We start from the raw sequence: 27,265 nt of genomic DNA on the forward strand, positions 1-27,265 counted from the left end.
AAGAAAGCTAAAATTAAAATGTTCTATTTTCAGACTTATTTAAATCAAGTCATAGTTAAAATTCTAGACACTCTGTTTACATCTATAAATTATATGCCATGGGGCACCTGGGTGGCTCAGTCAGTTAAGCAGCTGACTTCAGCTCAGGTCATGATCTCATGGTTCGTGGGTTCAAGCCCCACGTCGGGCTCTGTGCTGACAACCAGCTCAGAGCCTGGAGCCTGTTTCAGATTCTGTGTCTCCCTCACTCTCTGACCCTCCCCTGCTCACACTGTCTCTCTCTCTCTCTCAGAAATAAATAAAACATTTATGTGTGTGTGTGTGTATATACACATATATATATATATAATATGTTTTTCCTCTGGCCCCAAATAAAGTCCCATATACATGCATTCAGACTTGAAGGCCCAAAATAACAAAATAGCTTAGACCTCACCTTATTTCTATCCCATGATATGATAAGATCCAAAACAAGAACAAGTCAAAAGATGTGTGGCCCAGAAGTACTCTACAAAGCTAATGACCAAATTATCCCAAGTCTAAAAGCTTACAACCATTCCACAGTCAGAAGTTTACCGTAAGGCAGACATCTAGTTCAGCCTATCCCAAATTCCCATATAAGTAACTGAAGCTTTTGGAGTTTCTCCAAACAAAATATCTGTCAGGTTCTCCTCAGTATAAGTCTTGGCCCTTAAAATGGCTCTTAACTAGGCCAGCCCTCACAGTAAGCTCATTCCTAGGGAACAAGTAACCAATGGCATTCACTACTCCTCCACAAGACAGGCACCGGGCACCACCATCTAGAAATGAAGAAGTAAACCAAAAGTCCATGAATTTCAATTCCTCTTTCTAATATTTTTTCTAATACATTTCAACACTGATTTTGATGAAGATAAAAGTAATAATATGAATTCAAAAATAATAATCTATCAAAAATAATATAAGGAATCATTTTTTAAACAGAATATAGAGTTTTAGAGTATAAAACCCAGCAAACCTATTACCATAGTAGAATTAAGGAGACCACCCCAAAATATCTTTTTCAGATATATAAATTCTGAATGAAAGGCTTCTTCACTAAGTCTACTTGATGATCTACATAAAACAAAATTCCACATCGACTGTGGTAGCGGGAATGAGAAATTCTACAATAAATAAAGAAAATCCAGATTATTGCTGGTATCTTATTTTCCTCAGCTTGAAAGTTATTGGTTTCTGAATGCACATGACAATAAAATATGATGATATAGGAACTTCTGAAGTGCTTTAAAACCTTTGGATTGGTCATGCCTTAAGGAAAGAATCTCAAAGCTGCTTCTTGACTAAGGTTGACACAATGGGAAATTACACAAGTTTATTTGTAAACAATCATACAGGAAACAAAGGTGTATAGGAGTAGTTTACAAAGTACTTCCTAGTGATACGGTATTTGGTCCTATAACTAACAATCTGGAATTTATCCTGAATTTGACTCTTCTCCAACCAGTTAGAGAACTTTCAAGGTTACATAATTCCTTCCATAATCAGGATTCCCTGGAAAGCAGAATCTCCCTAGTATAAAAACCAAAAGCCAAAACTATGACAATTAAATCAAGTTATCTGTCCACTTTGTCCAAATAAATGCCTTTCATCTCCTAAACTCACTTCTTTTCTCCACAACGCACAAGTCCAATTCATAGTCTGCTCACTGACTGTCAAAACTACTTGAAACTTTTGAAAAGGACATTCCTTTTCACTAAGAATAAGATACCATCTAAGAGCTAAAAAAATAATCCTGTCATGCGGTTTGAAATGGCCATTTCTTAAATGACTGATAAATGGCTTGTTTCACATAAAGCCTATATTAGGGACCATTTCCAGATCAGACATAAATGGGGCTATCACACCAACAAAATGCTACTATTATTGGCTATTATGAGCCTTTTCGCTGTACATATCAAAAGCCTGTGGTAATAAACCATGCAAGACACAATTTACAAAACGATATGTTACCTGTAATACAAAACACAGATTCACTGTTCAGTTATGATCTCTCCTCACAAAATCACATACCACCGACCTGTTAACCAGTTCCTATTTAACTTAAGTTTTATAGTTTTTCTTTGTTTCTTCTCGGTTCACCCTATCGGTATCCGCAATCTAAATAAATAACTACTATTTTAAACGAAGAGCGGAAAGACAGAAAAGACGGTATGTGGATAATCAAGAAATTGTGAGACACAGAACCCCATCGTGTTCGGGCCTGGAGAGAGGAAGAGTCTTATCTACAAAGGCTGAGCGGGAAATGAAGGGTACAACAATCTGACAGAGTCCTGGACTGTGCACTTTCCTGTAAAGTGAAGAACTGAGGCCAATTTAATTAAACGTCTTAAATTTTAAATTCTTAATCCAGATGTTTACCTTATTTTTTCACCACCCTCTGAAACTCCATGCAGGGGTGCCAAGACAATCTTCCTCTCTGGCTCCTAGACTGAGAACGGGGCGCGAGGAAAGGAAACGAGTGGAAAAAGTAAGCGGTCCTAAGACTCTCCAGAAAGTGCAGCAGCCGGGGGGCCGCCCGTGTGTCTGGGACGTCTAAGAGACTGCTGGAACTTCCCACGCAAACACAACAGTGCGGTTTGAGGAAAAGTTCCCCGAGCCCCGCCCCCGACCTGGGCCTACACCATTGCGTCCCTTTCCGAAACCCACTAACTCACAGGTCTCCTTGGGGAAGGGCTAAGCAGGGCCTACTGGTACTGCCCGCCCAGGAGCTCCAAGGCCGGAGCAGCGAGAGCCCGGCGCGCTCGGATGCAGCTGTCGCCCCTGCCAAGGCAGGTAGTGGCCCGCGGAAGAACCAGGCCTGGCTCCGGCCGGATCCGGCTTGCAACCTAAACCCCAGGCTCGGCGGCCGGGGAGGAGCGACACAAGGAAAGGCAGGGCCAGCAAGGGTGTGGGAGGATCGGGGCGGTGGCAAGAAGCGGAAGACCAAAAAGTCACCGAAAAAGCGGCGTAGAAAGCCCTGTCAGAAACACCCGGAAGACCGCCGCGACCCGGATGGGAACAGCGAGCAAGGAGCGAAAGGTCACACTTCCGGCAGCCTCCCGGCCCCGGCCAGCGCTTTGCTTGAGTGCGCCGGCGCACAAACGCCGAGGTCTGGGTTCGAACGGAGGTGGGAGGTCAGCGCTCGCTGACGAGGGTTAGGACTTCCCTGTTAACAAGGGGAACCGGGCAGTCGGCAGTGGCCGAGCCGCGGAGTTCTGCTCGGAGCCACCCTCCCGAGCTGATGCACAACGGCTTCTATTCTGTTAAGCACTTTTTGCTGATAATTTGTGTCTTAGCTGGATGACTGCCCCCGGGAGAAGCGTTTCCTGACCCAGTTTTCCCTCCCTCTTTTGGGCTGATCTGTGTTAAGTTTTGGTTATTTTCCCCCCTGCAGTGAAATGAAAGCAGCTTGGGCATGAAAATGCTTTATTTATCCCTGAAGCCTGGACTCCGCTCCCTGTCTTTAATAATAGCTAATATTCTTTTATTCAAATGTTTAATATTTTACTGGAGTGAAGATATCTAAGTTGTTGGGTTTCTTAACGTAAATCTGTTAACAATATACCTTTATTTTCTTCCTAATACGTGTAGACGAATTTCTCATTTCCGAAACTGGTAATTTGTGCCCTCGTTCTTTTTCTTGATCATTCTGATGAGAGACTTACCAACTTTACTGATCTCAAATCCCAAAGCCATGTTTCGCTTTCAAAGATTATCTTTGCTTCCTATTTACTGACTTCTCTTAGGTTTACTTCCTTTCTTTTGCTTTTTTTTTAATTTACTAGTTTTTTAACTCGGAAACTGAGATCATTGATTACAGATGTTTCTTCTTTTGTAATATAGGCATCTGGTGGGATGTGGTCTGAGAGTACTGCTTTCACTACAACTCACACGTTTTAATATATTATGTTTTCATTTTCCTTCATTTCAAAATACTGTCTAATTTCCCCATAGATTTTTTTCTTTGATCCATGGTTGGTATGTAAGTATATTATGCAGTCTCCAAAAATTGAGGTATTTTCCAGACATCTTTCTGTTATTGATTTCTAATTCAATTCCATTATAATCAACTAACATACTTTGCATAATTTGAATCATTTTCAATTTATTGAATATAGTCTGCCTTGATAAATATTCAGTGAGCATTTAAGATTAATGTGTATTGCTACAATTGTTGGGTTAAATGTTCTACAAATGTCAGTCGCATCGAATTGGTTGATATTGTTCAAATCTTCTAAATCCTAGAGGATTTAGAATATGCTGATATTTTGTCTACTCACCCGATTAATTATTAAGAGAGGAGTTTTGAACTCTCTAACTGTACTTACGGATTCTAGTTCTGCCTGTTGTTCTATCAGTTTTGCCTCATATGTTTTGAACTCTGCTCTTACAGTCTTTTTTTGTATTTATAATTGTTCTGTTAATTTTTTTAAATATAATTTATTGTCAAGTTAGCTAACAGAATGTATACATTCTGCTCTTGGTTTCAGGATTCTGTTCTGTCATTTAGATATATTTATCCATAACGAAATTGATTAGGAAAAGTGTTTTATCATTATGAAATGATCCATTTTATATATCATCCATTTTATAAAACTCTTTTTCTTCTGGTAATATTTTTTTGCTCTAAATTGTACTTTGTCTGATGGTAATATAGCCACTCCTGCTTTCTTTTTTTTGTAGAGTTAACAAGATGTATTTTTAAAAGAAAAATTCTAATTCTACAAAAGTCCTCCTGATACCCAGACCCAAGAGGTTATAAGTAAACTATATATACTCGTAAACAGATGCAAAAATTCTTAACAAAATTCCAAAATTTATATGGAGATGCAAAGGACCTAGAACAACCAAAACAACATTGAGAGTGAAGAGCAAAGTTGGAAAATTTACACTAAATTACCTGATTCCAATATTTACTATAAAGCTGCATTAACCCAGAAGGTATAGTATTGGTGTAAAGAGAGAGAAACAGATCAATGAGATGGACCAAATTCCATTCAATGAAGCTGAATAGAGAATTTTTTTTAATTTTTTTTTAAATGTTTTTTATTTATTTCTAGGTGCGAGAGAGAGACAGCGTGAGAAGGGAAGGGTCAGAGAGAGAGGGAGACACAGACTCTGAAACAGGCTCCAGGCTCTGAGCTGGCAGTCAGCACAGAGCCCGACGCGGGGCTCGAACCCACGAACCGCGAGATCATGACCTAAGCGAAAGTCGGACGCTTAACCGACTAAGCCACCCAGGCGCCCCTGAATAGAGAATTTTTAAAAGGTGCCAAAGTTGTTAATTTCAATAAAGGACAAAGGCAATTCAGTGGAGAGAAGAAAGACTTTACACTAATAATGCTGAAACATTGGGTATTCATAGGCAAAATGAATGAATGAATTAAATATTGTACGTGAAAACACAAAATGGATCATATATCTAAACATAAAACTTAAAACTTCTGGAAGAAAACAGGAAAAATACCTGTGATCTTAGGCTAGACAAAGATTTCTTGGGCTTAATATGTAAAGCACCATCCTTGAAAGACAAAAAGTAATAAGTTGAACTTCATCATTAAATGGTTAAGAGAAATTAACTATTTCTTTTCAGGACACTAAGAAAATGAACAGACTAGCCAAAAACTGAAGAAAGTATTTGCAAATCACATATCTGATAAAGAATTTGTATCCAGAATGTATTTTTATTTATTTTTTTTTCTATTTTTTTAATGTTTTATTTATTTCTAGGAGAGAGAGAGAGACAGCGTGAGCAGGGGAGGATCAGAGAGAGAGGGAGTCACAGACTCTGAAACAGGCTCCAGGCTCTGAGCTGGCAGTCAGCACAGAGCCCGACGCGGGGCTCGAACCCACGAACCACGAGATCATGACCTAAGTGAAAGTCGGACGCTTAACAGACTAAGCCACCCAGGCGCCCCCAGAATGTATTTTTAAAAAATCTTTCATACCTCAAAAAAAAAAAAAAACCCAGAAAACTCTCATACCTCAATAAGAAGAAATTGAGCAACCTAATAAACAATTGGGCATAAAATTTGAATGGACACTTCACCAGAGAAGTCATATAAATGGCAAATAAACACATGAAATTATTCAACATCATGAATAATTAGAGAAAATACAAATTAAAACCACAATGAAATATCGCTACCTACCTATTTCTTTTTTTTATTTTTTTAAAGTGTTTTTTTTTTTTTGAAAAAGAGACAGAGTGTTAGTGGGGGAGGGGCAGAGAGAGGGACACACAGAATCTGAAGCAGGCTCCAGGCCCTGAGCTGCCATCACAGAACCCAACACGGGGCTTGAACTCATGAATCGTGAGACCATGAGCTGAGCTGAAGTCGGATGCTTAATTGACTCAGCCACCCCGGAACCCCTCTACCTACCTATGTAATGATAAAATTAAAAAGACTAGCCCTACCGACCCTCATAACCACTAATGAAAATGTGAAATGTTACAACGTCTTTGGAGAATGCTTTGGCGATTTCTTAAAAAGTTAAACATATATTTACATGTGACCTAGACATTACACTCCTAGGTATATATCGAAAAGAAATGAAAGCATTTGTTTAAACAAAGATTTGTACACACATCTTCACAGCAATTGTGTTCATAATAGGCAAGAACTGGAAACAATGCAAATGTCTGTCAACAGGTAAATAAATAATTGATGATATATCCAGGCAATGGAATATTACTCAGAATAAATTGCATATTGATATACATGCAACGTGGTTAATGTCAAAATAATTATCATCAGTGAAAGAAATTGGGCAAAAAATAGTACATACTCTATGATCCCATTCATATAAAATTCCAGGATATGAAAACCAATCTTCAGAGAGAAAACAGAAGTCAGTGTTAGTCAGGAAAATGAGAGTTGGGGTGAAGGGCTAAAAAGGGCAGAAGGGAGAGATTGCAGAGGAGTAGAAGAGAACTTTTCTGAGTGATATTCATGTTAATTATGTTGATTGTTCTAATAGTTTCACGTATATATTCATGTGTAAAAATGTGTAGCTTATTATGGGTCAGTTATACCTCCAACAAGCTGTTAAAAAATTTTTTAAAAGGGGGGAGCCTGGGTGGCTCAGTCAGTTAAGCATCCGACTTCAGCTCAGGTCATGATCTCACAGTTTGTGGGTTTGAGCCCCATGTCAGGCTCTGTGCTGACAGCTAGCTCAGAGCCTGGAACCTGTTTTGGATTCTGTATCTCCCTCTCTTTCTACCTCTCCCCTGCTCATGCTGTATGTCTCTCTGTCTCTCAAAAATGAATAAATGTTTTAAAAAAAATTTTTTTAAGGGAAAATCTATTGGCCCACATTGCACTTTCAGTGAATCTCTTCAACTATGCATGATTTTAACATCCCACAGTGGTCAATTGGAAGTGTTGGTTCACTGAGTTATCTAGATCTCCCAAATGCTGACATATTTCATCCTATGCTATAAAAATATCACATTTGTTATCAGAAGAATCTAAGTATTTGGTAATTGTCAAGATGACAGTGATGATGCAACTTTTACAATTTTTTTCCTGAAAGTTTAATTATATCAATGACAACAAATATTATCAGTTGTTTTACATGAACTGATGGTTCCACTTCATTCATTTCTGAGAAAGTATTTATCAAATACCCAAGTCTAAATAACCACAATTTGCCTGTGAATAGATATTTTAATAAAAATTGTGCTTCTAAATATTAAAAGAAGTTAGTTCAGCTTGCAACTCAATCTCACAAATTACTTCTCCTAGAGACAGTTATGGTCTTTAGTGTGTAGCAGAAATATATTATGAATACTTTTTTTTAACATGTTTTAAAAGCTGTGAATTCAAGAATCAATAGTCAATAGAATTAATAATTTTTACCGCTTCCTTAAGAGCATTCTTTTTTATTTTTTTTTAATGTTTATTTTTGAGAGACAGAAAGACAGAGCACGAGCAGAGGAGGGGCTGAGAGAAAGGGAGAAAGAGAGTCTGAGGCAGGCTCCAGGCTCCGAACTGTCAGCACAGAGCCCAACATGGGACTCAGATCCACAAATTGTGAGGTCATGATCTGAGTCAAAGTCAGCCACTTAACCAACTAAGTCACTCAAGAGCCCTCCTTAAGAACACTGTTAAGTAAATTGTAATTTATTTTTAAACAGCAAGAGAAGGATAGTGAAGAATATAAGACAATTGTTTTGTGCCAGTGGTGTTCAACTGGAGGTGATTTTGCTCCCAGAGGATATTTAACAATGTCCAGAGACAGTTTGGGTTGACACAACTTGGGACTAGAGATGGTTGCTATTGCCATCTAATGACCAGAAGCCAGAGATGCTACTAAACATTCCGATAATCAATACATAGGACAACCCCTTCAATAGTATTATCCAGCCTTATAGTCCATCGTGTCATATACCATATTTTGTTTATCCAGTCATCAGCTGATGGATATCCATCAAAATTGGATTGTTCCCACTTTTTGGCTGTTACAAATAATGTTGCTATAAACATTCATGTATAACTTTCTGCTTAAACATATGTTTTGAGTGCCTGGGTGGCTCAGTCAGTTAAGCATCTGACTTCAGGTCAGGTCATGGTCTCATGGTTCGTGGATTCAAGCCCCGCATCGGGCTCTGTGCTGACGGTTTAGAGGCTGGTACCTGCTTTGGATTCTGTGTCTCCCTCTCTCTCTCTCTGCCCCTCTCCTGCATGTGTTCTGTCTGTCTGTCTTTCTCTCTCAAAGAAATAAGTAAATAAACATTAAAAATTTTTTAAAAATGAACATATATCTTCAATTATCTTAGGTATATACTTAGGAGTGAAATTGCCAGGCCATATGATAACTCTGTGTTTAATTTTTTGAGACTTGCCAACTGCATCCCCATCAGCTATGTATGAGATTTCCAATTTCTCCACAGACTTGCCAACATTTGTTATTGTCTTTCTTTTTTATTATAGCCATTTCGTGGATGGGAAGCAGTATTTTGTGCTCTACAATGATTTGCTTTTGAACTATCAATGAAAAGGTTAAAACAATAAAAAGGTAAACAAATTCTTACTATTACTATGAAAAAATTTTTGACTACATGGCTCCTAAAACTATCTGTAATCACATGTTGAAAATGGCTGGAACAGGGTATGGCAGAACAAGAATTGATTGTAAAGAGACTTATTGGAAGCTTACTATATGCCAGGCACCTTGCTAAGCACTTTATATAAGTTATCTCTTATATTCTGATTACTAGTCCTCTAAGATTACTACTTTCATTGTCTTTACTATTATACAGGTGAAAAAATTAAGTCTTAGTGAAGTCAAGCGACTTTGCTCAATATCCCACAAAAATCCCAAAAATAAGATTTGAATCTAGATAGCTGGATCCCAGCACTCCATGCCTCCTCCTTTAGCATGGTCTAGGTCCCTCCCCGACTCAACCCTCAGCTTTGGGACATAGTCAGGGAAGAAGGGCAGGACTAAGGGACTCAAGAGCTTCTGATGGTGTGGTTTTGTAATTTTTAATTTTATATTTGCATGTTGGGCATCTTGAACTTTTCCATGATGTGTAGTCAACTGTAACTTCTAGGTTCCTTCATCTTTGTTTTATTCACTTACATTCCCATTCTTATCTCCCTAACACTTTTCTGCTATATATGATGAAAATTTTGCTTTCTGGAAAGGAGATGGGGATAGAGAAATAGGTCATTTAGAGAGAAGCTGGCAATCACCAGTGTATATAGATAGCTGTCTAGTCCCAGAAGAGACATTCTTTAGATTCTACCCGCTGAAAAAGAAGAAAGGATTTACAAACAGGTGCTGACAGTTCTACTTTCTTATGCATGAGTGTATTTTAGAACATTTCCAAAATCCATCTTCAAAGCTTCACCACTTTTGATTTGCTTTGATATATATTAAAAGTAAAGATGTGAGGCACCTGGTTGGTTCAGTTCATTAAGCATCTGACTCAGTTTTGGCTCAGGTCATGATCTCATGTTTGGTGGGATCGAGCCCTGCATTAGGCTCTGTGCTGATATCACGGAGTCTGCTTGGGACACTCTATCCACCCCTCCCCTGCACCACATGCTCTCATACCCTCTCTCAAAATAAATGGATGAACATTTTTTATAACTTAAAAAAAAGTAAAGATGCAACCTCTCCCTAAGACAAAACGAAATAAAGATGCTCCAGAGAAAATAACATTAAGCTCAAATCTGCAACTCACACTGCAGTGTGAGGCTGCAATGCTTTGATTTGGATGTGGTAATGTGCAGAATAGAATAGAATGCATAAAAATAATGACTACTACTGTACTTTGTACCTATCATCTGCTATTTCACCTGTTGCATCTTGTGCAACAGGGAAGCAATGATAAACAGGAAGTACCCAGTTCCTACCCCATAGCTGACAGTTCAGAGAGAAAAACCTTTACAAATGTAGAAAACAAAAATTTGATTTTTATGGTGGTAACAGAGAAAAGGGAAATACATGTTTCTATAAGAGGGATCCAAACTATTATGGAGGCGGTGATGGGTGTGCACATGCAATACTTAGAGTCCCTTTTTAAGGAGCATAGTTGACTGACAACCCCAACTGCTGTGTCTCCAGATCCACTACATTCAAAGCTGAGGCTATGCCTCTCCTGAGCCTCAACCAGCCAATGACTGAGCACAGCAGAGATACTACTGCCAGCCCATTCCTACAGGACACAGAACTCCTCTAATGGACAAGTCTGGCTTGCGAACTCCCCCATTGGCGTAGGCAACATTTTCTTAGTCGGTACTGCAATCTTTTCTTACCCAGTTCTCCTTCATTCTTCCTCTCCTTCAACAGATGTCAGACTTGGAATCTGAGTCTTTCTCTGCTTACTCTTGCTTTCTGTCCTTTATCTTCCACAGGAATCTCCCCTAATAAATCTCTTGCACATCTAATCTTAACTTGATATTAGCTTCTTGGAGGACATGAACAGAGAATTTCTGTGAGAAAGTGTCATTTAAGCTGAAACCTAAAGGAATAAAAGTTAAATTTTAAAAATTGAGGGAAGGGGCTCCTGGGTGGCTCAGTCGGTTAAGCATCTGACTTCAGCTCATGTCACGATCTCATGGTTCGTGGGTTTGAGACCCACACTGGGCTCTGTGCTGACAGCTCAGAGCCTGGAGCCTGCTTTGGATTCTGTGTCTCCCTCTCTCTCTGACCCTCCCCTGCTCATGCTGTCTCTATCTCTCTCTCAAAAATAAATAAAACATTAAAAAATTTTTAATAAATAAAATAAAATAAAATAAATAAAATATTGAGGGAAGAAAAAGAACAGTCCTGAGTTAGACAGGAGTTTGGCACAGTGCCTGGCCATTTTTAGTGCTCAATAAGTATTGCTTGACTAAATGGAATGCAAAGTGCTTAATGTGTGGCATGCAATTATTCTTCATAAGCAGTTTTACAAAAGGAGTTCTGTTATTATCTCTATTTTACAAATGACAGAACTGAGGATCAGAGTCTAAAGTAACTTGTCCAAGGTCAGGCAGAAGTTCAAAGTGCAGCTGTGATACAAACAGGTTTGTTTGTTTCCAAGCTTGTTATTTTTAACTGCTTCTCTACCAACTTATACTGGCTCCCTTCAGAAGTATTGAAAATGGATTTTGAAAAGAAAGTATGCGGCTTCAGCTCAGGATGTGATCTTGCAGTTTCTGGGTTCGAACCCCGCGTGGAGATCTGTACTGACAGCTCAGAACCTGAAGCCTACTTTGGATTCTGTGTCTCCCTCTCTCTCTGCCCCTGCCCTGCTCATGCTCTGTCTGTCTCTCTCTCAAAAATAAATAATCATTAAAAAAAAAAGAAAGAAAATACCTGTAATATATATATTTTTAATTCATAATCCATCCAAAGGCCACCACCTCTTCTAAAAACAGAGCAGAGACATCCTGAATTACGCTGGTGATGTGTATGAAAGTCGTGAGGTAACTGAATAGAAGTTCATTAACAGTCTACGTTATAAGCAGGGTTCTACTGTTAGAGAAATAAAAGATTCAAAAAGATACAAAGAAATTCTGGAAGTTCCTCTTTATTAACTAATGTTACACGGAAATCCATAGATGTCTTACTAATTAGGAGGGAATGATTGCAACCAGATGTACAGGATATGGTTAGATGATTGTTACAGTGTTAAAACTCTTCAAACTTACCAACTTTTTTCTATCCAGTGTGACTCTTTATAGGTCGTGGGTACTCTTTCAAAGTGCATTTTTCTGTATGCAATTTGTGAATATATACTGGTTCCTGAGATGAACAGTGTTCTTGGAAATTCAAAATACAATACTCCATAATTTTCTCTCTAATGAATTTATTGTAGAGCAGTCTAAGTGAGTGATTAGAGAGTATCAATATAAAACAAAGGTTAGCAATTATTGCCATATTTTACATGTAAGAAAACAATGGATGTAATAAAGATAGAAAAGGAAATAAATTTATATGTTCTAAATAATTTTAAGTATATCAGCATGTAATTTCAACTCAGATATTGCCTGAGAATAAACAGTACAAATTCTACATGAATACATTTTGAATATAATTCTCTATTCATTCACTTGGAGAGAGCCCTTAGAAATTTCAGGGCTCTGAAATTCAGAGTAATTCAGAAATTACTGTCATAGGTTCTCATGCCTTTAAAAATTACAATGATAAAATATAAATCTGAGCAGCAATTTGCTCAGAAGGATAAGTAGCTGATTTGGAGAGGTAGGATGCTAATGGGGTTTATTGCTTTCTATGATTACAAAAGAAATAAAAGTTTATGGGAAAAATTTTGGAAAATACAGAAATAGGGGTGCCTGGGTGGCTCAGTTGGTTGAGCGTCCGACTTTGGCTCAGGTCATGATCTCGCAGTTCGTGGGTTTGAGCCCCGCGTCACGCTCTGTGCTGACTGTCAGCTCAGAGCCTGGAGCCTGTTTCAGATTCTGTATCTCCTTCTCTCTCTGACCCTCCCTTGCTCAGCTGTCTCTCTCTGTCTCTCTCTTTCTCTCTCTCTCTCTCTCTCTCAGAAATAAATAAAACATTAAACATTTTTTAAAAAAGGAAAATACAGAAATATAGTAAGAAGGAAATAAAACATTTTAATTCGCAGGATATGATATAATTTAAGTCTACAGGCCTGAAAGTTGCCGTTTAAAAGGTTAATTTTATGGGACACCTGGTGGCTAAGTCACTTAAGCATCTGGCTTTGTTATCGGCTTAGATCATGATCTCACATTCTTGGGATCGAGCCCTGCATTGGGCTCCATGCTCAGCTTGAGATTCTCTCTTTCCCTCTATCTCTGTCCTTCCCATGCTGCTCACTCTCTCTCTCTCTCTCACACACAGACACACACACACACTCTCTCTCTCTATCAAAATAAATAAATTAAATTTAAAAAGTTAATTTTATAAAGACAAAAATAAGAATTATAATAAATGCCAATCAATAGCTCCATTTTTATCATCGTGAACATTTTTTTTAGAAAGGTATGATTTAATATGGCCCAGATTAACATCACAGTGTTTAACTTTTATTACTTTGACAACTACAGAACCATACAATGTAAGATGATATTCTAAGAGATTCAAAGTAAAAGATAAATTCTGTGAATGAAAGAGTAATTTACTAGGCATTGAAGATTTCAAACATCTTGTTAGTTGTAGGCTCTAAATACCTGGACAGGATAACTGCAATTAAATGCATGAGTTAGACCAAAAAACTAACTTTTTAAATTGATCCAATAGTCATTTTTAGAATAACATTTGATTTTTCTAAACTGAGTCCTGAAATTATATAGATATGTAGCCTTCTTAAGATTAACAGATTTTAGGGAATGTTAAAGAATAAAGCTGGTATTACCAAACCTTCTTTACAAAATCCATCAGTTACAATTGTTTCAAGTTTTCTCTCCTTGATCTTGTTTCTGCCTTCTCTGGAAAGTTCTTCATTCACTAATTCATTTGTTTATTCTATTTAAGCAATCATTCAGTTAATCAGCAAATATTTACTGAGCACCTATTATTTGCCAGATTCTCTTCTAGGCAAAGAGTTGCAAAGATGACTCTTAGGGAGATGGAGGATGGTGGTGACAAAAACCTGAATAGAAGAGACAGACAATAGAAAAGGAGCCCAAAGTTCAAAATCAAACAAGCAATATGTGAACAAGATTAAACTTCAACAAGAGCTACAACAGTATTATCAAGAAACAGAGTTTCATTCAAAAAATATTTTCTCAAAAGGAAAAGCGAAGAAAAGGGCTGGAAGAAAAGTGAATTTATTGTAGGGAAAGATAATTCTCATAAGTATCAGAATGCAATGCTTCAGTTTCTAAATGTTTCTATTTGTATTCTGTGTAGGGTTATACCACATTCTTCTCTTAAAATGTCTTCTTAGGAAGCTCCACTCAGAGAAGAATTTTTCAGGGTAATGTTAACCAGATGGCTTTTTCTAATCTTCCCCAGGAAAAATGCAAAGTAGGGTTTGCAAGTAACACTGCCACCTACAAGTAAGTACTTTAAAAAAAAAGATGACTGAAATTCCAATCATCTGGCTAGATGTCCAAGCTGCCAGAAATCTAAGAATAAGACTTTGGAGTGTGGCTTTTGGTTTACAGAAAATAGAAATGTGATGAAAATAAAATAAGGAAAGAAAAATAACTTCAAAATCTTGGCATCCTTCAAAAACAAAAAGTCTATTTGTCTATGTATTTTGTCTCTATATTAGCTACATCTTTCCAGTCGTATGAGATCTTGGCCAAATAACTTAAACACCTCTGCATCTCAGTTTCCTTACCTGCATAGGGATATTATAATAGCAGCTACTTCTTTGTTGTGAGGATTGAATTCTGAGTGTTAATTTAGAATTAATGAATAAACTTCAAAGTGCCTCGGTGGCTCAGTCAGTTGACCATCCCACTCTTCATCTTGGCTCAGGTCATGATCTCTCCATTCCTGGGATGGAGCCCCATATTGGGCTCTGTACCGACAGCACAGAGCCTGCCTGGGATTCTCTCTCTCTCTCTCTCTCTCTCTGCCCCTCCCCTGTGCTTGCTTTCTCTCTCTTTCTCGAAATAAATAAACTTTAAAAAATTACTTTAATATAATACTATATGCCAACTATACTTCAATAAAAAGAAACTTTGTTTAAAACCACTTTGAAAAACATTATGGGATTTCAAATAAACTAGAATGTGTATTTATTTACAATGCAGCAATCCTGCCCCTAAATATAAACTGTAAAAAATTCTTACCCAAGAGATACGTCTAATTATGTTAACACTGCCGTTTTTTTCAAATACAAAACTGGTAACTCTAATATCAAGCAACTGAATCAATAAGCTGTAGTTTATTTATAAAATGGAATACAATATAGCAGTGAAAATAAATGAGTGCTACATATGTCAACATAGATGAACATCAAAAACCTATATGCTGAAAAAAAATGAAAAGAACATGTTTCAAGAGAGAACAATGATATGCTTCTGTTCATATGAAGTTAAAAAACACACAAAGCTAAACAATCTGTTACTTTTATATGTAGTAAAACAAATGCAAAGAAATGATAAATACAAAATTCAGCGTAGAACATAGCCATGGGGAAGGGGAGGAAAGAAGAGGGATAAGTTGGTGCAGGGACAGAGGGCGGGACAGAGAGCGGTAATATTCTGTTTCTTAAGTGGATTGGAGCATATCTGGGTGTTCAGTTATTATTATTGCTGTGGTTGTTATTTATACTTTATGTCTATGTTATGCATAATAATAAAAAATTTTAAACCAGAAATTATACATCATAAGAAATTTTTTGATTAATGTGAGATTTAAAAATTTTACAAACATCAAAAATCTAGTCAAAGTAATCTGAACATAACCTCAGAGAGACCCAATTGAACTGAAATATTACGAATATAATCAGTTGTTCAATAGGCACTTGGTCTTGAGACCATTTGTCATTCTTTTGTGGTAAGAATTTGAATTATACATAAAAAAGAATTTGAATTTTATATACATAAATTCTAGTTTTACAGAATTTCTGGAGACTGAATGAGACTACCAGATTTCCTCAGGTACCCCTCAAGTTTTTACGTTATTGTTCTCCTCTTACTTTTATATACAGGGGGACGCTTGGGAATTAATTTTCTTTAATTGGTTTTTCCTTTTGGAAATGGTCTCCACAAGGAAGCCAACTTTAAGTGCTGGTGTTGGAATTGTAGAAAAAGAGAAACAGCCTAATTTACTTTTTTTATTTTTTTTAATGTTTTATTTATTTCCAGGAGAGAGAGAAAGGGAGTCACAGACTGAAACAGGCTCCAGGCTTTGAGCTGGCAGTCAGCACAGAGCCTGACGTGGGGCTCGGACCCACGAACCGTGAGATCATGACCTAAGCGAAAGTCGGACACTTAACCGACTAAGCCACCCAGGCGCCCCAGAAATAGCCTAATTTAAAAAGTGATTCCTAACTAGAAGTTTTATCCAAAAAAAAAACCTATCATGAAATTTGTAATTTGAAGATTTCTGAAAGTGCTAAGATATATGCCCCCAAGAATGAAGGGAGAATGAATTATAGAAAGGAAGTCAGAGCATGACTGTGCTAAGGAGTAATTCTGAGGCAATCTGATAGAACACAAGTTAAGTTAATTCATATACATAATACATGTAATTAATACTATAAAAGTTTTTTGAGAAAGATTGAAAAGCTACCCTGTTATGATCTATTGTACGTCCCTATTTCTCGGCTTTCTTGTACTTAAATTTCTTGAATTTAAATTAAACAAGTAATTCATGAACATATTCTTCATGTAAAAATTTTCAACAATATGAACTGAAAAGTCCCTTTAATTTAGCATCTTTAATAATTCTTGAATTCTCCTCTCAGTTAACTATTGATTGTGCTCTTTATGTAAATGGTATCATACAGTAGAGCATGTACTGTATTTTACTTTAATTTATTACATAAGCTCAAAGATTTTGTCTGTTTTTCTCCCTACTCTCTCCCCAGCACTATTTATTCACTTAACAAATATTTATTAAGTATCAACTATGTACCAGGCTCAAGTTGGAGACATTTGCTTGAGTTTTCTCTGAATTCCATTTCCTCCACATCTTTTAGCATGACGCTTAGTTCTGACTCTACAGTTTGCTAGGGTTTACAAGCCAATATTATCCCAAGGACAGGGTCATTGCTAGTCCACGAGGTGCTTTTATGTTACTTGAAGAAAGGCGTGTTCCTCCCACAGAACCTGATCACATACATGCCAGGGCACACAGCCAGAGCTGCACCGTGTTTTGGTGAGCAGAGCTCAGCCTGATTTTGTCCCTCAGTGAACACTCCGATGCAGGTACAACCTGTTCAGCTATATAGAGCAGCGCCATCCAAGAAATCTAGCTAAGAGATGCCAACTTCTCTTTCATTTTTGAACCTGGCTATCATCAGAAAAGTTTTCCCTTTACCTCTGCTATTCTCACTGCTAACTTTTATACTACACAGCTGTATGAGGAGTCCATAATATTTGTTGCCATGAGGAAAAGCAGCACCAATCAGCTCTTTTAAATATAAGCTCTTTTAAATATAAGCTCTGTGGCTCAAGAGCTTGCTTTGTCAGTAAAATGAACCCAGATATCCTGGCCATTACATTTGGGTTTGGCTTGGGCTGAGAAGTGCTTCACAAGCCACAAATGACCTTCTCTGGTCTATGTGTAAGGGACACCAGGTGCCTGAGGCAGCATCACCCAGTTTCAGCAGCCCAATTTCTGTTGATGGCGACAAGCCAATCAAAGTCTCTCTTTGTGAACTATAAGTAATAGATGAAAAAAGGACATATTACTCCAGTTTAATTAGCTCAAGTGATACTGAGCAATTCATGATTTTTAGTGATACCCAAAGTTGCAAATATCCCATTACAGGAAAACTTGGGACACATGGCCATGTCTCTTACACAAAAGCTCCAACAGAGAAGGAACTCTGTGTGACTCTTCCCAAAAGGTATCTGACTGGCACACTAATCGGTCATTCTCCCCAACACACACATACACATTTAAGTATAAAAACTGTCTTGTATCATTTTCCAAGTTCTGCTTTTCTCTCCAACCAGATGCAAAGTTCCTCAAGAAAGCCTCATTGCGAGTTCTTTAATGCCTGGAAGAGTGCTGAACACACACATAACAAAAATTCAATAAATATTTGAGAGGCTGAATAACTTCTTTAAAAATTGTGAATAACTCAACCAAAAAGATTTAGGTATAAAGTAACATATAACCATTATAAACAACGTAAGTTGGATTTCCTATGTTTTTTTCCCCTACCCCCAACTATCTGTAACCAAGGATTATCATTGTTAACATGTGTTACATGATCTCCAAGACCTTTTTATATGCACAGACAGAAACTTTATATGTAAAGCTTATTCCTTATATAAAAATGGAATCACATCTTGTTCCGCAACTGGGTTTTTTTAATTAAATAATTTTTTGGTCTATTCTTCATGTCCGTATGTGTGTGTGTGTGTGTGTTCACCTCATTGTTTTAGATAGCTGCTAAGTGTCCCTCCCACCGTATGAATATGTCTTTATTTATTATAGTTTTTTTAAATAGATTTTTTTTAAGTTTATTTCTTTTTGAGAGAGAGCACGCATGCACACAAGTGGGTTAGGAACAGAGAGAGAGGGAGAGAGAGAATCCCAAGCAGGCACTGCACTGTCAGTGTAGAGCCCTATGAGTGGCTCAAACTCATGAACTGCAAGATTATGGCCTGAGTTGACTTTGGACGTTTACCCACCTGAGCCACCCAAGCACCCCTTTCATAATTTTTAAAAATAATCTTCTGTGGTTGAATCTTTAGGTAATCTTCAAGTTTTCATATTATGAATAATGCAGTGAGCACCCTTGTACATATATTCTTGCACCCTTTGAGAGTATTTCTGGAAGCTAAAGACCCAGATGTGGAATTACTGGGTAAAGTTGTAAAGATGCTTTGAAAAGGACACTCAGAACTCTGCCTCTTCTGATCTGTGTTACCCTGAGTACATCACTTCAATTCCCCCGAGATTCTATCTCATCTGTAAGACAAGGAAAAATCTCAGTATTTCATAGGATTGTTGTGAAAATCAACTAACAAAACTAAAGCTTCATGGTTGATTCATATTAGCTTTCAGGTTAGTTTTAGTAAGATAGGAGCATTTCCTGAGCTCTTCCTAATCTGCTATGTCTCATTAGACCAACTGCCAGTTTTTAGCAATCAGCTGAAATGTTCCTCTTTGGAATATAGAATAGGGAACCAAGTAGAAGAATATTATGGAAATGAAATAGACCAAACAATGTATTCTGTATAAACAGGTCTTGCCCTATAGAAAGATGAATTCATGATTCCGGATTCAATCATCCTTGGAAAAATGTGAAAGTGACCCATAGTAACCTCCAAAGAAGAATACAAAGAAAACATCTGCTCTAGAGTCCTATAAGGTTACAGGCGGAGAAGGCTACAAGACCTTTATAATTCAGACAGTCGATCATGAAATACCTTGAAAAGGTTTAAAAAGTTCTTGTGCCACTAATCTTGTTATCAGAAGACCTGAATTTGAATTCTGGCTTTACCACTGACCAGTCTGTGAGTGAATGATAAGCTTGTAGAGTTTGAGTGTTTTTTCAAAACGGAGATAACAAAAATACCTACATTATTTTAAGGATTAGATGAGGTACTGTATGTAAAGAAGCCCAGCAGAGATCCTTGCAAATTGGGACATTCAGTAGGTATAATTAACATAAAGGGAGGAAAAAGAAAATTCTTGTGGAAATGACATCTCAAGGAAGAAATAGCTCTAAGCCCTGAATGAAAAATCTCCATTTTCCTCACTTGCAAAATGAAGGGGTTGAATTAGATCATCTTTAAGGTCCCCTGCCTTTAGACAATAATTATAAGTTACATGCATAAAATGCTCGTTGTATGTCAGGCACTGTTCTAATTGTCTTCTATTTGTTGATTCACTTAGTCTTTTTTTTTTTAATTAAAATATAGTTTTGGGTTTTGTTTTTGTTTTCTTAGTTTGTTGTCAAGTTGGTTTCCATATAACACCCAGTGCTCATACCCACAAGTGTCCTCCTCCATACCCATCACTCCCCTTTCCCCTCTCCTCCACGCCCATCAGCCCTGAGTTTGTTCTCAGCATTCAAGACTCTCTCATGGTTTGCCTCCCTCCGTCTCCCCAACGATTTTTCCGCTTCTTCTCCCCCATGGTCCTTGATTAAATTCCTCCTAATCCACCTATACATGCAAACATATGGTAGCTGTCCTTCTCTGCCTGACTTATTTCACTCAGCATAACACCCTCAAGTTCCATCCATGTTGCTACAAATGGCCAGATTTCTTTTTTTTAATAGTTTATTGTCAAGTTGGTTTCCATATAACACCCTGTGCTCATCCCCACAAGTGCCCTCCTCCATGCCCAACATTCCCCTTCCCCTCTCTGCCACCCCCATCAGTCCTCAGTTTGTTCTCAGCATTCAAGATTCTTTCATGGTTTGCCTCCCTCTCTCTCCCCCACTATTTTTCCTCTTCTGCTCCCCCATGGTCCTCCGTTAAGTTCCTCCTAATCTTCCTAATCCACCATATGTGCAAACATATGGTAGCTGTCCTTCTCTGCTTGACTTATTTCGCTCGGCATAACACCCTCAAGTTCCATCCATGTTGCTACACATGGCCAGATTTCATTTTTAATCATTGCCATGTAGTATTCCATTGTAAAGATAAGCCACATCTTCTTGATCCATTCGTCCGTTNCCTATCCTATTCCATTGGTCTATGTGTCTGTTTTTGTGCCACATTAAAATATACTTGACATACAATGTTATATTAGTTCAGGTGCACAACAGTCATTGGACAATTCTATACATCACACAATGCTTACCATGACAAATACAGTCACTGTCTGTCACCGTATAGTGACTGTCTGTCACTAAATGAAATAAGTCAAAGAAAGACAAATAACATACGATTTCACTTATATGTGGGGTCTAGAAAAGAAAAGAAACAATAAATAGAAACAAACTCATAAATACAGAGAACAAATAGATTCATTTAATCATCACAGCAAACCTACAAGGAAGGAACTACTATTATTCCCATTTTACGGATAAGGAAATTGATGGTCAGAGACGTCAGGTAACTTGCCCAAGATCACAAAGCTAGTGAGGGACAGAGGAAGGGCTTTAAGTCTAGGTTGTCTGGCTCTAGAGTTCATGCTTTTAAGCTTCATTCTATGACTCTGACACCCTCAAACACTTGACTTTTTGGCTTTGTGTTGATATTTGTAGGGCGTAAGTAATAGTTTCTTTCCATTCCTTTCATTTTAAAGCTTTATTGCCTTAACAATGTATTTAGAGGAGATTTTTCCTTTTTTCAGAAAAAAATATAAATATAGAGAACTTACATTAGTTATCTCCTGCAACGTAACAAATTATTCTAATGCTTAACAGCTTTAAACAATAAACATTGTAGTCATGTTGTCTGGCAGGACCATAGTTATCTGAAGGGACTGAGAATCACACCAGCTCACTCATGTGACTGTTGGTATCAGATTCATTTCCTCACCATGTGGGCCTCTCCATAAGCTGGTCCCCCACAGTGAGAAATCTGAGAGGTGGGCTGGGAGGAAGGAATAGAGGCAGAGAGAGAACCCAGGATACAAGCTGTAATCTTCTGTCCGAGCTACTGGCCTTATCTTAAAGGTGGCATTCCATTCCTTCTGTCATATTCTATTTTTTAGAAGCTAGTCACCAAATCTGCTCAAACTTAAGGAGAGGGAAATTAAAGTCCATCTCTTGAGGGGAAGAATAACAAAGAATGCATAAACATATCTTTAAAACTACTATGAGTACAGGGGTGCGTGAGTGGCTCAGTCGGTTAAGCATCCAGCTCTTGATTTCATGATCATGCAGGTTGTCCCTGCATTGGACTCTATGCTGACAACATGTGAAGCCTACTTGGGACTCTCTCCTACTTCTCTCTCTCTCTCTCTCTGCCCCTTCCCTGCTCTCTCTCATTCTCTCAAAATAAATAAATGAAACTTAAAAAAAAACCTACAGTGAGTACAAAGAATAATACAACAGTGGGGTACTCATTGCCCCAAATTGGCAATTATTATCTTATTGTATTTTTCTCAAAAACATTTTCTTTTTTTAAAAAATTTTTAATGTTTTATTTATTATTGAGACAGAGAGAAACAGAACATGAGTGGGGGACGGGCAGAGAGAGACAGAGACACAAAATCTGAAGCAGCCTCCAGGCTCTGAGCTGTCAGCACAGAGCCTGATGTGGGGCTTGAACTCAGGAACCGTGAGATTGTGACCTGAGCCAAAGTTGGCTGCCCAACCGACTGAGCCACCCAGATGCCCCTCAGAAACATTTTCAATTAAAAACATTAGAAATAAAATCTTCTTTGTTCCCATGTGCAGTGTGAGTCCCTTTCTTACTCTCCAGAGGCAACAATTTTCAAACCATATGGCATATATTTCCTGTATGTTTTATTCTTTTATATAAATATAGTGAAAATAATATATAGCATTGTTTTGTGAGTTTTTAAATTTTTCACAATTGGTATCATATTTGTGCATTCTTCAGCTTGCTTTTTTTCACCTTTGAGATTTATGGATGCTGATATAGTTGGACCTAGTTCAATACTACATTATATAAACAGACCACTTTCAATTCATCTACTGACAGAGACTGTTTCCTAAGTATAAATCACTATTATAATCAATGCTGTGAAAAATAGCTATAATCATGTCTTCTTGTGTGCATGTGTGTGAGTCTCCCCAGAGCAGGGTTTCTATCTATTTGGCCCCCATCTCACAATAGCAGCTCAGGTGTCCTTGTAACCAGTTGCATATATGAATCTGAAATCAACGTTTTATGAGAAACAGTACTTATCTTTTCTACGAATAATGACTTCTGATATTACCTATCTTTACTCTATATTCTTTTAACTTGCTAGCTGAGAGCTACTTGATTTCTGGACCCACTATAGGGTGTCCATCTGCTGTTTAAAAAACAATCCTCAGGGCACCTGGGTGGCTCAGTGGCTCAGCTGAAGCATCCGACTTCAGCTCAAGTCATGATCTCACGGTTGGGGAGTTCAAGCCTCGCGTAGGGCTCTGTGCTGACAGCTCAGAGCCTGAAGCCTGCTTCAGATCCTGTGTCTCCCTCTCTCTCTGCCCCTCCCCCACTTGTGCTCGGCCTCTGTCTCTCAAAAATAAATAAATGTAAATAAATAGCTTTTAAAAAAAGAAAAAAGAAAAACAATCCCCTAGGTCTGTTATCTTGTTGCAGCATGCATAGTTTATGAAAGTTTAAATTTTACAAGACATTGCAACCTAGCTCTTCAAAATTGTATGAGTCTATACCACCACCACCACGCTCAGCAGTGTATAAGAGTTCAGTTCCTTTTTGCCCACATTGACACTCACACTCCATATTCTCAGATTTCTTATTTTTGCCAATATCATTATTGGGTCTCATTGAAGGGTAGATGAAAGGAAGCCTGCGCAAGTGTCCCATTATTTTTGTTTGTTTGTTTAAGACATACTGGTATAATGGGAGAATTCTCCTATGCTTGTCCTCATGGGTGCTGTATGTCATTACTGAGTTCCTTGGAAAATATATTAAAAGGAGATAAGGAGACTATGGGAGCATCCGTCAGAGGAAGGACAGGAGCCTCCCCTCCCTGCATGGCTTCTTTTTGTTTTCCAAGGAGGCTATTTCAATAAGCTCTCTATAAGTTCTCCTCATCTTTAGCAACTACTTCTTCTACTGAGCAAAGAATAGGAGATAATCCCAGAAGAACTTTGCTATATCCTACCTTTCATCTATAAATCTATTAACCCATGTTTCCTTTCATTCCCTCTCCATCTGTCCTATCCCAAAGCAAATGGTGACCTTCTTTCCAGCCAAGCCTAATTTTTCTACCCCAGCACTGAGCACATCCTTTGAGGACTCTTACTCCATAAATGATCCTGTCTCTTTCCTTTTTCTTAAACTCCCCCACACAACCTCATCATTCCCTTCAGTGCATAAACACGTTCAAGTTTTCGCTTCCTGAATAAGGTCCTCCCTTGTTCCTCTCTGTCTGACTTCCTTTTATTTATCCTCAAGCCCAAGCATCGCTTTCTCAGAGAAGCATTTCCTTTCATTCACAGTGCCTATTGTTTCTTTTCCTTCATCACATTTATCTATGTGTTTATATTCTTTTTTGAGGGTCTGCCTCCTCTCCTATACGGTCAGCTCCAAGTAGTCAGGGACCTTGAATCCCTAGTTCCTAATATAAAACAGGCACTGAGTACATACTGTTGTGTGATTATTTCTAATTATTTCTAGCTTACAGCCTCACTCTTCTCATCTCCATTCCTACATAGGGTGGACATTTCAAGATGAAAAGCCTGTTGGATCCCTTCTGAGCTTGAACAATGCTGCTGGCTCCTCAGCCTGCAAAGTACAGTCTACTCTCCTTAGCGCAGCAGAACAGGCTTCCGTGAAAACAACTGTCCCCTCCCCCCTCAAAGCAAAGCAAATACTGTCTCTTCCAGTAGAGGAAGCAGAACAGGAAAAGCTCAAATCAGCTAATATTATTATTCACTGACAGCCCTGATTAAAGAAGTCGTAGAGGAAGAAGAGTTTAGAAGCCATAGATAAAGGTGGTTATGTCATTACTTAGAAATTTCACCCTGTTGCCTTTGTTTTTGTTTTCCTCCCGCTCTTTTCCTTTGGTGATAAAACATTCACCTGTTGTGTGCAAAGGAGGAAACCAAACATTTCATTGGGAAATTACAATTACAATACACCAGGCCTTGGGCTAAACGCTTTGTTTACTTTATCTGATTTAACTTAATTCCTTCAAAATCCAGAGTACTTATCATCTCCTGTTTCAAAAATTAAATGACCGAGGCCAAAACTATCAAATATATCAAGAAAAATGAAATGTTCTCATGATTTCCACATTATAAGAAAGTGCAGAAGGCCTGCACATTAGCTATGCTTTTTATTAGTTAATATCATATCACAGGTCATCTCTGGCATGTGTGATAATCCCGTCTCTCTCTTCATGATCTCTTATTCTTCTCTTCCTCTTGGCTTGTTCTTCTTTCTCTTGCTCTCACTTAATCCCATTACTTTCTATTTTGTTCATTTTTCTCTCTGCCTATCTCTCATACCCATCACCAGTTGTATGGTTGCTTTTTAAGCCCAAATGGTTATTGACTACTTATTTCAAAGGAAGGAAAGCAAACAGAAAGAAAGCCTTTTAAAAACTGGGCTAGAATGGCAACAAGCTATAATGATGTCATGGTACTTGACCCAAAGAGATAAAGTCATACATTCTAGTCAGGCTTCTGATATGCAGGGGAAAGGTTCTGAATCATTACTAGTAATACTGAGGTTCTCAACTTTCTGTTTTGAAAAACAGAATCTGCAACCACAAGACATGAACATTTTTTTAAATATTTATTTATTTTTAAGAGACAGAGTATGAGCAGGGGAGGGGCAGAGAGAGAAGGAGCCACAGAATCTGAACCAGGCTCCAGGCTCTGATCTGTCAGCACATAGCCCCATGCAGGGCTTGAACTCATGTGAGATCATGACCTAAGCTGAAGCCAAACACCTAACAGACTGTGCCACCCAGGCACCCCAAACATGAGCATTTTATCAGCACATGAGAAGTTACCAGAGATCTGGAAGCTAGGAATGGAAGCAAGAACAAACCTCAGAAGGGTGGGGAGAGGGACTGCCAGAAGGGGATGGGGGATGAAATAGGTGAAGGGGATTAAGAAGTGTAAACTTCCTGTTATAAAATAAGTTGTGAAGGGGGTACCTGGCTGGCTTAGCAGGTGGAGCACGTGATTCTTCATCTTGGGGTTATGAATTCAAGCCTGACATTGGGTATAGAGATTATTTAAAAATAAAATCTTTTTTTAAAAATATTTTATTTATTTCTGAGAGAGAGAGAGAGAGGGAGATAGCATGAGCAGGGGAGGGTCGGAGAGAGAGATACAGAATCTGAAACAGGCCCCAGGCTCTGAGCTAGCTGTCAGCACAGAGCCCGACGCAGGGCTCGAACCCATGAACTGTGAGATCATGACCTGAGCCGAAGTCGGATGCTCAACCAACTGAGCCTCCCAGGCGCCCCTAAAAATAAAATCTTTTAAAAAATTAGATTAATTAATTAAACAAATAAACTGTGGAAATTAAAAGTAAAGCATAGGAGATACAGTCAATAATATTCTAATAATGTAGGGTGAAAGATATTGACTGCACATATAGTGGTGAGCATTGCATAATGTGTAGAATTGTTGAATCACTATGTTGTACACCTGAAACTAATGTAACATTGTACATCAACTATATCTTTTAAAAAATCCTTAATGTAACACCTGTGTCCAGGGGCACCAGAAGTCATGGAGCCATTGGCACTATCTAGTGTTCAAGGCCAGCAGTGCAAAGCTACAGGGTTTCTCACCCAGCAAGGACACTAGTACCCTTCCCAGATGATGCTAAAGTGGGTCTGTGTCTGTGGTTCTATTCAACTGGCCTTTCCTATCCCTCTTTGCAGACCCTGGTTCTCTGGTTTCTCAGCGATTCTGTGAGCTATCACTATTCCTTCAGATCTATTCCTTCAGACAGAAGAAGAAGAAGAAGAAGACGACGACGAAGACGAAGAAGAAAACAAAAGAATGGAAGCAGAAGAAAGAAACCTTCCTGTAAAGGGCAGAGACTTAAGGTGTGGACATCTGAAAGTAGCATCATGTAGAAAATTCAAGATGAGACTGGTGGGCCTAAAATTCTGCCCATTAATTAGGTTCTGAGAATGTAGAGGCTGCTTTGGAAAACCAAAACTCTATTACTAATCCAGGAGATTTTATGCTGTATTTGAGTGTTAAAGTTAAGCCTGGCACAACAGGTGCTTTCCATTTTGATGCTTTCTGATCCTCACTTTCAGACAAACAAGAAGAAACCAAGGGGATTAATCATTTCCTAGGTTCAGTTTCAAGAAAAGATATTCATTTATTTGCAAACTTTTCAAGTGCCTTCTGAATACCAGACTCCATATTTAAACAAATCAAATATTGGAGATCAAGCAGATGCTATACATCATCAAAATAGCTCCCTGTTCCCTCACCTCCCGGACAAACAAACAGGCATTAAAAGAAAATTAGTGTTGAAGAGCAGAGCCAGTGGGTAGGTGGTTTATAGCTTGTGGGTTGATGATCTGACAACATTTTAGCAGAGAA

The 27,265-nt window shown here is 38.1% G+C and overlaps 1 protein-coding gene and 1 long non-coding RNA gene across 6 annotated transcripts in view; one reads left to right on the forward strand and one right to left on the reverse strand.

The window, feature by feature from the left end:
- The window catches only part of TENT2 (terminal nucleotidyltransferase 2), a 72,462-nt gene extending 69,438 nt beyond the window's left edge, over positions 1-3,024 (reverse strand). For 2 of the 5 annotated variants that reach the window (XM_077759889.1, XM_077759885.1), the window contains exons 1-2: positions 2,697-3,024; positions 2,401-2,470 (exon numbers count right to left, since the gene is read on the reverse strand). The gene's annotated coding sequence lies outside the window, so the exon portion shown is untranslated. Of the gene's footprint in view, positions 1-2,400; positions 2,676-2,696 lie in introns of those variants that run through there. The other 3 variants (XM_077759887.1, XM_077759888.1, XM_077759886.1) reach the window with 3 other exon arrangements.
- Positions 3,025-4,710: 1,686 nt separating this feature from the next.
- On the forward strand, positions 4,711-26,885 carry LOC144228021 (uncharacterized). The gene is made up of 3 exons (XR_013334096.1): positions 4,711-4,962; positions 8,958-9,042; positions 26,587-26,885. It is a non-coding gene; the product is annotated as an uncharacterized LOC144228021 (long non-coding RNA).
- Positions 26,886-27,265: the final 380 nt, after the last annotated feature.

Source organism: Crocuta crocuta, unplaced genomic scaffold (genome assembly GCF_008692635.1).
Source record: "Crocuta crocuta isolate KB4526 unplaced genomic scaffold, BGI_CrCroc_1.0 scaffold162, whole genome shotgun sequence".
Taxonomy (NCBI): Eukaryota; Metazoa; Chordata; class Mammalia; order Carnivora; family Hyaenidae; genus Crocuta; species Crocuta crocuta.